This window comes from Sceloporus occidentalis, unplaced genomic scaffold (assembly GCF_023333645.1).
Source record: "Sceloporus occidentalis isolate IW3139 unplaced genomic scaffold, rSceOcc1.0.p SCAF_4, whole genome shotgun sequence".
Classification (NCBI taxonomy): domain Eukaryota; kingdom Metazoa; phylum Chordata; class Lepidosauria; order Squamata; family Phrynosomatidae; genus Sceloporus; species Sceloporus occidentalis.
The window spans coordinates 184,553,410-184,566,664 of NW_028316984.1; the positions used below are offsets into that span (position 1 = coordinate 184,553,410).

Here is a 13,255-nt window from a genome sequence, read left to right on the forward strand (position 1 = left end):
CCTCCTGGCCCCAGTGTCTTGTGGTGCTTCCACCAGGCAGCTGTTCTTCTTGCCAGTGCTCAAGGAACATAGGAACTTCTAGTTCTTGAGATGTCAAATATCAAATAGAGGGAATCTAATATTTCTGTCTCTCAGGGGGAAACAATCCTAGTTTAACACAGAGGCGCAGAGGCACCTTCATCTAGACTACAGCTTTAGGTTGGGATTGGGCCAACAGCTCAGAATGTTGCTTGAGTTTGCTCTATCTGCTTCTAATTGGGTCTATCTACTATCACAAGATTTGTATAATAAATACATAGATATACACAGAAATAAGGTTCTGTTAATATCCTCAGGCACAATCTATTGTTTTTCCTCACCTTTTCCCAAATAGTAAAGAAGAGTGCAGCCAAGTCCAGGTGCATCAAGACTTTCAAGTCCCTTTAGACTCTGGTCCCCAATGAAGTATACCATTTGCCCCACACATAGACATCTCCCACATGCTATAGTTTCAATTGTGTCTTGCCCTTCAAATTAATAGCATACTAAATAGCATACTGTGGCATACTAAAATTGGAACAATACAGAGAAGATTAGCATGGCTCTTGCACAAGGATGACATGCAAATTCGTGAAATGTTCCATATTAAAAAAAAGAATTAATAGCAAGTTGCAGGTTCCTTTGTGAATGTTATACTTGCCTTCTGGTTCTTCATTGGAGAGAGGAGTTTACACAAGCACAGGAAAAAAGTCGGAAATGTTTATTCAACAAATAATTCAGTATCATGAAGTTCTCACCTTTCTTCCCTTTACTTTTAAAAACAACAACAACAACCCGCATTTCTAGTTGTCATGCTGTGACTGAAGATATTTGAGCAAGGACTGGTAAGTTCATTGGAATCAAAAGAAAGTGAGGAATAAGCATCACCTCTATGCCTTCCCCTTGAGTAGCAGAAGTAGAATGAATTGTGTAAAATAATAGCTTGATGTACACAATTTTCAGAAAATATGATTGCCCTGTCCTTTAGCCAGCCTCTATTACATGGGGTAAGATCAGACCTTGGAATTTTTGTTTTGTTTTGTATTGTTTTACCATAGCATCCAGAATACTTTGAACTTGATAGCTGGCAGATTGCATGATTTATAGTCCTACAAAGTAACTTTTCCAAGCTCTAAGCAAGATTGATATCCTCTCCTCGGTTTCATGCATTCCTATCACTCCCGGACATGATTCCAGTCCGTGTCAGGCACAGGACACATGAGACCTGAGTGACTAGAACAACTGTGGCATGCTTTGGACTGGAATGGTCACCTCAGGTGAACTTCTGCAGCTGAATAATGGATGAGGGGTGGCCCATTCTTCTAAATCCTGCCTAATGCCATGCTTATAAAGATGCCACAGCTTCTTCACTCGTGTCCCTCCGGGAATAAATATTTATCATGCCTGCTTCTCTCACACTCTAGTACAGATTTAAATCAATAAATGCAGAAATCAAATGATCTTTCCCCCCTCCCCCACTCCCACTCTGAGTTCCTTCTTTTGCCTCGTATTTATTATATGTCCAATGCTTCTTGCAAGAGACAGCCTTGCTTTTTTGTTTTGTTTTGCTTTTTTGTCATCTTTCTTCTATTTACCTTCAATCCAAGGTCAAGAGTATTTCTGTCACCTGCATTTTATTTGCATCTGAGTCATTTTTCTTGTAGAAAATGTGTCTATGGTTGAGCATGGAAATATACTGTATATATTTCACTATAAGTTGACCGCATGTATAAGTCAAGGGCACGTTCTAGGACCAGAATTATGGATTTTGCTACCACCCATAGATAAGTCGAGGGTAAAATTTAGGAGCATATAGCAAAGGATCTAAAGCAGCAGTTCTCAGCCTGTGGGTTGCGACCCCTTTGGGAGTCAAATGACCCTTTCACAGAGGCCACCTAAGACCATCGGAAAATACATATTTCCAATGGTAGTAATGAAAATAATTTTATATTAAAGGGTTGCAGCATTAGAAAGGTTGAGAACCACTGATCTAAAGGATGAAGCAAAGCAAAATAATGTCAAAGAACTTACAAAATTCCAGCAGACATAACTCTTTGTGTTCACTCTTAAGGCTGGATGAATGAGAGACTAGAGGGATTGAGTGCTTCCACGACAGATTATACTCTTGCTTTTCACCTGGGGATGGTTCACTCTTCTAAATAAGAGTTAAAGTACAGTACTTACATTGACCCATGGATAAGATGAATCAGTTTTTTAGGTCAATTTTTGACCTAAATTTCTAGACTTATACATAAGTATATACAGTAACTTCCAGAATCTCCCAGCATGCTAGCAGAGGAGGTGTGGGGAATTGCAATTCAGAAAGTAACTTTTCCGAGCTCTCATGTATAAAATGGATGGCAGACTTTCTAGCACAGAGGTCAAGGAGGAATACACTATGAGGAAGGGTAAGAGGTTGCTCCCAAATGTGTCTATGGGTCCCTGCTGATGATCAACTTTTCACATCTCCATGTAGGTAAATAGCATTTATCCAGTTCTTTCTTTCCTTATTATCATCCTTTCTTTTTCCATCTGTCCCTAAATGGCCTTTGTTGAAAAAGTTTCTGCTAACAGTTGCTCAATTGGAATGAGGACAAGTTGTTTTCAATGGCCCTCTTCCAAATGCTTGTGCAGTAACTTTTTTGTCATGACTAGTCTCTGGAGACATCTCTGGACCAATTTTCAGATGCCTCCCTCATCATGCCGCCTGCTTCTCTCTTTCTGTCCTCTCAACATCATTGCAGGATCTGCCGGGAATCAAAAACTGATTGCAGCCAAGATACTGAAGGCAGATGTATCGCTGGCTCTTTTGCAAGTCGGAAACTGATTTGCTAGGCGTTCAAATATTGCAGTTCCTGAAACCAGTCAGCTCGTCTTTCAGGGGTCTAATCTGCACTGCAGAAATAATGCAGTTTTACACCACTTTAACTGCCATGGCTAAATGCAATGAATTTATGGGATTTGTAGTTTTGAGAGATGTTTAACCTTCCCTATCAGAGAGTGCTGGTGCCCAACAAATTACAAATCCCAGGATTCCATAGGATGGAGCTATGGCAGTTAAAGCGGTGTCAACCTGCCTTATTTCTTCAGTGCAGCTTAGACCAGGGTTAGGCAATAATTGTAAATAAAACTGGGCAATATCAAGCTGCAACCTATGTCAGCCTCTCCTATCATGATGCCCTCCTAATATCTCAGACTCTAATTTGCACTGACCATGTTGATATAATAGAAGGAATTGTACTCCACCTCTGGAAGTATGGACTTGGGTGAAAAGATCGATAAGTTCACTAGAGAGCTTAGAATTTTACTTTTTTGGACTACAGATCCCAGAATTTTAATAAAAGTAGCATTCATTCATTTATTTTATTTACATCCCACTCTTCTCCCAGAATGGTTTACTACCGCAGTATAATCTGACACTATTCTGTTGAAGTTAAGATAGTCCGGATCAAGAGGGGATTTGGGTGAGGGAGATGTGAATCTCCCAAGTGTTGGCTTGAGTTGTCTTTCAAATTGCTAACAAAAGAAGGTTGGCAATGCTTGGTTTCCAAAAAATAGACATTAGAAAAGTTACATTTTGGATTTTAACTCACAGACTTGCCCAGCCAGCGTGTTCACCGGAGCAGTATTAAATTACTTTTTATGTTTTTTATTGTTCTTACTATTTTCTTTATTACTTGCCTTCTCTCCTGCTCTGTCTTGTCAATGGCTGCATCTACACAACAGAATTAATACAGAATTAATGTTTGACACAGCTTTTACTACTATGGCTCGATGCTATGGAATGCTGGGCTTTGTACTTTTGTGAGATATTTAGCCTTCTCTGGCACCACAACAAACTACAAATCCCAGGAGTCCACAGGATGGAGCTGTGACAGTTAAAGCAGAGTCAAACAGCATTCATTTGGCAGCGTGGCAGCAGCCAATGATTGTTCTTACGCCATGGATAATTTCCTCTTAGTTAAACGTCTCGTTGCTTCTTCTGTGTCATTCCCCTCTTATTTCTCTCTTGCTTTCCTGTTTTTCCAGTATTAATTGCATCCCAACATCTGTACTTCTTTTTTCCTTGCTATTTTAAACAGTGTTTAGCAATGGGTCTTGGTTCACTAACTCTCTGGCTTCTGCTTCCTCTTCTTACCCTGTTTCTTTATGATCTTGTCTTCTTTAATCAAGGATTAAAGGACCATATGTAGCTGCATGTGGCCACCAGACTTTTCCCATGGCCTGCTGCTGCTCTTGCTACTGCTGATGCCAAAAACCACACCACTGAAATAGCTACCACCAAACTCAAAATCTATACAGTGAACTATTATTTTATTCATTTATATGCCACCTTTCTTCCACAAATGAGACTCAAGGCAGCTAACAACATATTACAAAACAATACAAATGCATTTATAAATGTAAGAGTTAGTTTAAACATTATTAAACCATTTATCAAGTCATAGAATCATAGAGTTGGAGGTGACCACAAGGGACATCCAGTCAAACCTCCTGCCATGCAGGAATACACGATCAAAGCACTCCCATCCAGCCTCTGTTTAAAAACCGCTAAAGAAGGAGACCCCACCACACATCTGAGGAAGTGTGTTTCACTGGAAACATTAAACATAAAAAGCCTATATTCAAACCTTAAAAACACCACTGTGCAGCATTAAAACCCTACCCCAGGCAGTTTCTAAAAGCCTGATGGCATAAAAATATTTGACTTGCTAATAGAAGGAGAGCAAGGATTGGGTCATTCTGGCCTCTCTAGGAAGGAAGTTCCAAAGTTTGGGAGAAGCCACAGAGAAGCCCCTGTCCCTTGTTCCCACCAAATGAGCCTGAGAAGGTGGTGGGTGAGAGAAAAAGGCCCTCTCCTTAAAATGATTGAGCTATAATGGGTTCATAAAGGGTGAGTAGGTGAGTGGGTAATGTATGTGCCTTCAAGTTGCCTGTTGACTTATGATGACCCCATGAATTTCATAGGGGTCAGTTTAAGGTCGATCGGCACAGGGCCTAAGTTGCCTAAAGGCCAGGAGATATTATTCTTCAAATAACCTGGAGCCAAGTCATTTGGGGTATTATAGGGCATCATCAACACATTAATAAATAATAATAATAATAAATTTTATTTTTATCCCGCCTCTCCCACAGGATTGAGGCAGCATACAAGTGCAATAAAATACAATATAAAATATATCATACATTTTAAAATGCATCCCATTATTCCCTCCCTCCAAACACAATACCATAATAAAATACCATTAAAACAATCAGAACAGTCAAAATAATCAAAACAATCTGTGTCAGGGAGATAGGCAATTTGGAGCGTTCTATGTAATAATTCATATCCATGGGAGACCAGGTAGGCTATCCAGGAAAGGCCTGTCGGTAGAGACTGATCTTGACAGCTTTTTTGAAACTGTCAAGATTGATAATGTTGCAGGTCTCTTCCGATAGGCCATTCCATAGTTTGGAAGCAGCAGTTGAGAAGGTCCTCTGGGTGACTGCAACCAACCTGGTTTTTATTGGTTGCAGTAAATTTTTCCAAGAGAAACTAAGGGCCCATTCACATTACAAAAAAAATCGGTTCTGAAACCGATTCAATCACGTGAAGTTCCTACTCACCCCGAATCTCACACAAGCGAATCCGGGGCTTGCACACCCGTTCCGTGTTAAATGGCCCCTAGCGCGGTGTTTTTGAAATCGGCACAAATACCGTTTCTTTTGGAAAACCCCGGGTCCTGGGAATGAGAACTTGGCCTCGATCACGATCGGGGCAAATTGAGGGAGGGATTTAGGTCAGAGGGTGGGCAAAGGGCAAGGCATTTCCTCCCCTCATCGGAGGGGAGGGGGAGGAGGAAAGAGCCCTGGGAAGAAGAGAGCAAGGGAAGGCATTCTTTAGGAGCCTCTTTTCCCTGCATCCCCTGCCCAAAGCCCTCTGTCGCTGGGCATTCCTTCCCTTGCAGGAGGAAAAAATTCAGGTCACGAACGGAGCTCATGTCAGGCAACCCCCCCCCCCCCCTTTTCAAATTCAAACAATTTTTTTGGAGCAAATATGCGCATTGAATACATTATGTTTGTATTCCAGAGGCAGATGGAGCTGGGCTTGCACTTTATATCCTTGGATCTCCTTGCCTTCTGCAGAGGGGGAAGCTACAAATGTTGCAAACAATCAATGTTACATTTTTAACAATTTTTTTGGAGCAAATATGCGCATGGTTTGTCTTCTTGAGCAGATACAGCAAGGGAAGCAAAGGGAAAGCTAATGTTGCTTTTAAAAGCATAAAAAAAATGCATGGCAATCCCATCCTTTGCCTGGGACAGGGGCAGATCTGACCCCAAAGCCCACAGGTTTATAAAAAAAGAGAGAGAGAGAGAGAGGCATCTCTCTCCCTGCTTCAGCCGCTGAAACCCCTGTGCCTGGCTCTTTAAAAAGGGAGGACACTTTCCCCGATGCCCTGCAAACGTCACCATGACGATAGCTTGATTGGCAGCAGCCACCTCGCCAGCAGACACAGAATGCATTCGATTTCTAATTTGCAGGTCAAAATGCATTCGATTTCAAATTTGTAGTGGGCACTTGCTAACGGAGCGATTCGGGGGAGGGGCATCCGGATCAGCCCAGTTCCTTCCAGGTCTTTTAGACCAGTATGAATGGGGCTTAAGTGTGTGGGGTGGATCATATGAAAGAAGGTGATCCTGCAAATAGGTTTGACCCAAGCCATGAAGGGCTCTAAAAGTCATAACCAACACCTTGTATTTTGCCTGGAAACTAATAGGCAGTCAGTGAAGAGATTTTAAAATGGGAGTTATATGTCAGCTCTAGCTGTCCCGGTGACTAACCTGGCTGCCTTATTTTGAACCAATTGAAGTTTCTGGACTAGGCACAAGGGTAGTTCCATGCAGAGCACATTACAGAAGTCAAGTTGTGTGGCTAGGTCCCCCAGTTCCAGGAAAGAACATAGCTAGCGTATCAGCCATATCATTGAATTGTGCCCCAAAAGGGACCAACAGTCAGTGGAGCTGTTGCAGTAAGGGAATTGTGTCTCCCTGTGTTCAGCCACAGTTATCAATCTGGATTCAGCTCTTTGGGCTGACTGAAGGTCTGAAATGTTTTTCAAAGGCAGTCCCATGTAGAGCACATTACAATAATCTAAATGGGATGTAACCAAGTAATGTACAATCATGGCCAGATCCAACTTCTCCAGAAATTACTGCAGTTGGCACACTAGCATTAACTGAGTAAAGGCACTCTTGGTCACTCCTGAAACCTGGATCTCCAGGCTTAGAGCTGGATCCATACTGTGAGCCTGTATTTTCGGGATGGGGTGGGGCTGTAAGCCCCTCTAACACAGGCTGAAACCCTGTTCCCAGACATGTCTTTTAACTGACTTCAGTATATATCCCTAGCTCTTCCTAGGGCAGTGATGGAGAACCTATGGCACGTATGCCAGAAGTGGTACTCAGAGCACTCTCTGTGGGCATACACTCTGTCACAGAGTTCACCAGAGTTTGTTACTAGAAAGCCAGAGAAATGTGGCACTTTCTGATAAATAAGTGGGTTTTGGGTTGCAGTTTGGGCACTCGGTCTGTAAAAGGTTCACCATCACTGTCCTAGGGTATGATCCCCAAGGAGGGTGTTGTTCCTAAAAGACATCAGACCCAGACTGATAGGCTTACTTCCTTTTTATGTTTCTTATAAGGCACTTTCGTCCATGTCTCACAGAGTTCTATGATACCATGGGCCCTTGGTATCTGCTGGGGTTTGGTTTTAGGACCCTTTGTGGATACCAAAATCCATGAATGCTCAAGTACATTAAATACAATGTAAGTAAAATGGTATCCCATATATTAAATATGGCAAAATCAAGATATATTTTCAAAGCATGGATAGTTGAATCCATGGCTAAAGAATCTGTGGATACAGAGGGCTGACTGTACTTTCCGGCAGGTTTATCCAGATGGTTTTTAAACTGTGAATTTTAAATGATGAATTTTAGACAAATTTTGTTTTAATATGAGCACATCTTATTTGTCTTTTTAAATTAATCTATGTTTTAACCAATGTGTTTTAGCTGACGTTTTTGTTTGTTAATTGTTGTTGTCCCCCACCTAGATCCAAGGGGAGAGGCAGGCAATAAATAAATAAATAATAATAATAATATGAACTCTGGTCCATAGTCTCACAGAACCCTGTGGTACAATGGTGCCTTTCGCCTCCATATAGCCACAGCAGTTGCCATTGAATTTTGGCAGCAACTATAATGGCACCCACAGCACCAGAAACAGGTGGCCCTGAAAGTTTCTGGCTTTTCAACCCAAAGAATTTGCCCACATCTGTCTTAGACTAAGTCAAGGACACAATTTTTTCTTATCTTTTTAATTTATAGCCTAATGCTCAATTCCCATGGCACTTTATAAAATAATGCTGAAAGTAAATCTCCTTCTTCAACATGCTCATTACTTCTGAACTGTATATCTTGACTCTCTGTCAGCCCATGTGCCTGTCTGTCCATCCTTCCTTCCATCCATCTATTAACAAGAGCCAAGTATGACGTCATTTGCGGCAATGCAATTAATGTGCACATCTTTTAAAATGTCAACAGTGGCCTAAATCTTATTGGAAGCCTCCACTAGGGTAGATCCATTAAATCTATTATTGCATAGTGAGCCAGCACTTCATTAAATCCCATTGATTCAATAGATTTACTCTAGCTGGGAATTTAAGCCAACAGTTGCAAGGCAGCAGGAATTGGTCAGCAGTAGGATTGTAGTGAGGAGAGAGTTTACCTCCCTACCACCACCAAGATCTCAGTGAAAACCCCTTCCTCAAAGCAGCTATTCATACCAAGAGGGAAGCATCTGTGGCTGCCAAGGGAGACTTTCCTTCTGATGCAAAGAGAAGCTTCTGGGGTGAAGCCAGTTTTATCAAGACTTTGGCAGTTTTTAAGGCGTCTACAGTGGACCATTGACATTCGCTGGGGCTAGGGGCACAAGACCCCCATGAAATTGGGCAAACCACAAATTTTAAAAAAATGTAAACTTCAAAAATATTACACTTGATAAACTTTATTAAAAAAATAAAAAAAAAATTATTATTATTACTATTATTAAGCTTTATTTATATAGCACTGTTAATTTACACAGCACTGTACCTACAATCTTTTAATTAGATGGTTCCCTGCCCTCAGGCGTACAATCTAAGAAGACACGACACAAAAGGAGAAGGGAATGGTTGTGGGGAAGGGGATCAGGTCCTGGAGTTCATCTTTCCTTCTGAGGCCTGGACCAAGACAGATGGACTGGAGGGAGGGCTCTGTTTCTTAAGGATAGGCCCAATGGTGTTGGGCCTGCCATTTCACTCCCTCCAGGCTGGATGGCTTGCCTTTCTCCCTCTCTGGATGATGGTGGATGGAGGGGTGGGCTTTCAGGGAAGGCCTGTTGGATACCTCTCAAGGAATACATCTCAAGGAATCACTTGCAATCATCCAGCGTGACTCTGTTGTCAACATCTGCTGAACGTTTATTATAGCATCACACTGGAGGACCTACAAATGCCTACAAAACTGTTTTCTCTAGAATCTTTAGGTCCTCCAGCATGATTCTATGGTCAATTTCTTGCAGAGTCACATTGGAGGGCCTGGGATGGCTAGAGAGAACATATTAATCAAATCTGTGAATAATCAAATCTGCAAAAGTCAAAGCCGCAAATTTGGAGGGCCGACTGTACACGTAAATATGTAGTTATTATGAACCTTCAAGTAATTTCTGATTTATGGTGAATCTAAGGCAAACCAACCATGGGGTCTTCTTGGCAAGACTTGTTCAGAGGAGATTAGCCATTGCCTCCTCTGAGGCTGAGAAAGTGTGACTTGCACAAGATCACCCAGAGATTGCCATCACCATGCCACCTCATTAGTACTGCAGACAAAAAGATGATGGCCAGCAATTTGTGTATGCAGATTACAAATAATTTATGTGAAAATATAAATGATTTTAAATCAAAATAAAATATATGAAAATTATGTGAAAATGTTTGTGTTTGTGTGTTTGTATCGCATGTGTGTATACTCATTCCTGTCTTTTAGATTGTAAGTCAGTGGACCAAATTCTTTTTTATTTTATTTTATTATTTCATTGTATAATGCCTAATTCTCTGGGGAACATACACACACACCACACATACAACCACTCCATATACATACACGTATATTTTCAGTGTGTGTGTGTGTGTTGTAGCACCTGGACCTCAGAAGCAAATTGGAAGCCAGTACTGTTCTTGTATGATTGTGTTATATGGTCCCTAAGGCTGCATCTACACTGCAAAATAAATGCAGTTTGAAACCACTGTAACTGTCATGGCTCAATGCTAGAGAATTCTGGAATTTGTAGTTTTGTGAGAGAGTTAGGACCTTATTGCATTACCTTTTGACCCAGCAGCAGCCTAATGGGCTGCAGCATGGCAGTGGGGATATTTATTGCATTGTAAGTCAACATCGAATCACTGGGTGCCAGCATCCCGTGTCCCAGCTGTGCTCAGCCAGACCCTTTTTTAAAATGAAAGCTCCCCAAGTTTTAAAACAGGCTGGCTAAGCACGGTTGGGACACGGGATGCTGGTGCCCGGCGATTCAGCATCGATTTACAATGTGATAATCTCTGCCTCCATGCTGCGACCCGGCCGTTAGGCTGCTGCCAGGTTAAAAAGTAATGCAATAAGATCTAAAGTATTCTCTGTCAGAGAGCTGTGGTGCCACAACAAACTACAAATCCCAGCATTCCATAGGATGGAGCCATAACAGTTAAAGTGGTGTCAAACTACATTAATCCTGCATTGTGACAGCAGCTCAAGAAGTATACCTGAAAACAGAATGGCTGCCATAATTTGTACTAATTGCAGATTCCAAACACTTTTCAAGGGCAGCCCCATGTAGAACAAACTGAGCATTCAAATTGGTGGGCATCATGCTATTGCCTGGAATTTTTCAAAGTTGAAACATGTTCTTTTTTGTTTCCTGCAATCCTATTGTTATTTGTTTTATTTTATTTTATTTTATTTTATTTTAAAAAACATGCTGGTGAATTGCCTCCAAATAAATATAGTCACATCTGTTTGGGCCTTTAGCAATTACACAGAATTTAGGAACTGCAGGTACAAAACTTCTAGACTGGCATTACTGAGATCTGGTTGCCTCTGTAAATTTGTTTTCAAAAGAATCTCATTTTCACATTCTAATTCCATCTCTCCTACTGTTCCTTTGAACTGGGCAGATGGTGCCTGTCTCCAAAGCCAGAAGCTTCCTATTTGACAGATGGAACATGCTGCCTTGTGGTGGGCAGAACATGTTTGGATAGTCCATCTCACATAAGAAGCTCAGCCTTGGCAGGATGAGAACTGATTTTACATTATGCATTGCTTCTGGTATATTAAAAACTCGCTAATGCTTCAGTCTAACATCAACAAAGGAGAAATGAGTTTCCAAGAGTCCGTGGGTGGTATGTTTGCTTCAACCATACACACTCTCCCACACAAATCTAAGATTACTCAGAGTTTATTTAAATGGGGAGCAGACCCCACAGAGCTGGGGTAAACTAGTGCAGAGATAGGGCATGTGTTGGCCTCTAGACTATTGATCTGGAACTTCAGATGTTCTTAGGCTGATGCCCACTGGATACCAGGAGAAGATGCTTAACTTTTTAGACTGCTCATCTCTGAAATGGCCTCCCAAGAGTAACCTATCAGAGATGCTCATCAGTATCATTTAGATTCCAGGGTGAGAACGTCATTCTCCAGCAGGCATTGAACAAGATACACTGTACTCCATTGTGCTTGGGAAGAGTACATCTGAGAGCCAGCATGATGTAGTGGTTTGAGAGTAGGACCAGGACGCTGGAGATTGGGGTTTCATTCCCCCCTTGGGCATGGAAACCCGCTGGGTGACCTTGGGCAAGTCACACCTTCTCAGCCCCAGAAAACCCTTGCTTTAAAGTCACATAAGTCAGAAATGACTTGAAGGCACATGACAACAAGTGTATATTTGCAGTTACACAGTGGTTGCATTACACCACCCTAAATATGAATGTTGCTAGAATTCAAAGACGTAGCAGTATTAGTCTGGAAAATCAGCATACAAAGGGATCTTGAAGCAGCAATACAACATCAGTATTTTTCTGTACTGATGTACATTAGTTCTCCTTTTGCAAGATGTGTCCTACATTTCAATCTTCTGTCCAGGAGAAATTCTAAAATGTGCTCTATTTTGAGCATGGCTAAGAATCATGAATTGATATTTATAGTAGTGTTCTTAGCTTTTATTTTGTAATGTCCTACATTTTTCTTGAATCTCCTACATTTTATGGTGCTTTGTCCTCCTTTGTGTTTATTACATCTGTTCATCCTGTGTACAATTCATTTCATATCAATGCACTTGCTTTTTGTCCCATTGTGCAGTGAGGAATGAGCAATGATTGTTTTCACAGTGAATCAAGTGGCACACACAGGGGTGCCCAACATGCGGCCCGGGGGCCAGATGCGGCCCACCAAAGGATTTCTGGAGGCCCGGGGTCAAACTGTCAGGAGGAGGAGGATATCCCAGCTCCCAGAGTCCTCCTCAATCGAATGGGGGCTTTGGATGATGGGAGCAATGGACTCTTTGCCCAGAGTAAAGTCGAAGGCTTTCATGGCCGGCATCCATAGTTTTTTGTGGGTTTTTTGGGCTCTGTGGCCATGTTCTAGAAAAGTTTCCTCCTGACATTTCGCCAGCATCTGTGGCTGGTATCTTCTCTGAATATACCCCTGTCAGATGCTGGCGAAACATCAGGAAGAAACTTTTCTGGAACATGGCCACTGAGCCCGAAAAACCCACAAAAAAACTTTGCCCAGAGTTTGCCATTCTTTCCCAGGAGAGCTTTTGCTCGGTGCAGGCCTACAACTCCTCTCACCCCATTGCCCAGGCAGAAAGAAAGGAGGAAGGAAAGAAGGGAGGAAAGAAAGAAAGAAAGAAAGAAAGAAAGAAAGAAAGAAAGAATCAAAGAAGTGAAGAAGTGAAGAAGTGAAGCAGGAAAGAAAGACAGGAGGGAGGGAGGGAGGGAGGGAAGGATTAAGGAAAGAAAAAAGACACAAGGAAATAAGGAAATAAAGAGGGAGAGAGGGAGGAAGGAAGTAGGGAAGAAAAGAAAGGAGGGAGGAAGTGAGACAGGGAGGGAGGGAGGAAGGAGATGGCTGCCCCTTGGTTAGGTGACCAGGCTTCCCCT

The 13,255-nt window shown here is 41.9% G+C and overlaps 1 non-coding gene across 1 annotated transcript; it reads left to right on the top strand.

Annotated features, from left to right (window-relative positions):
• The first annotated feature begins 527 nt into the window (after positions 1-527).
• LOC149315125 (U6 spliceosomal RNA) lies at positions 528-629 on the top strand. The gene has a single exon (XR_016281204.1). It is a non-coding gene; the product is annotated as a U6 spliceosomal RNA (small nuclear RNA).
• Positions 630-13,255: the final 12,626 nt, after the last annotated feature.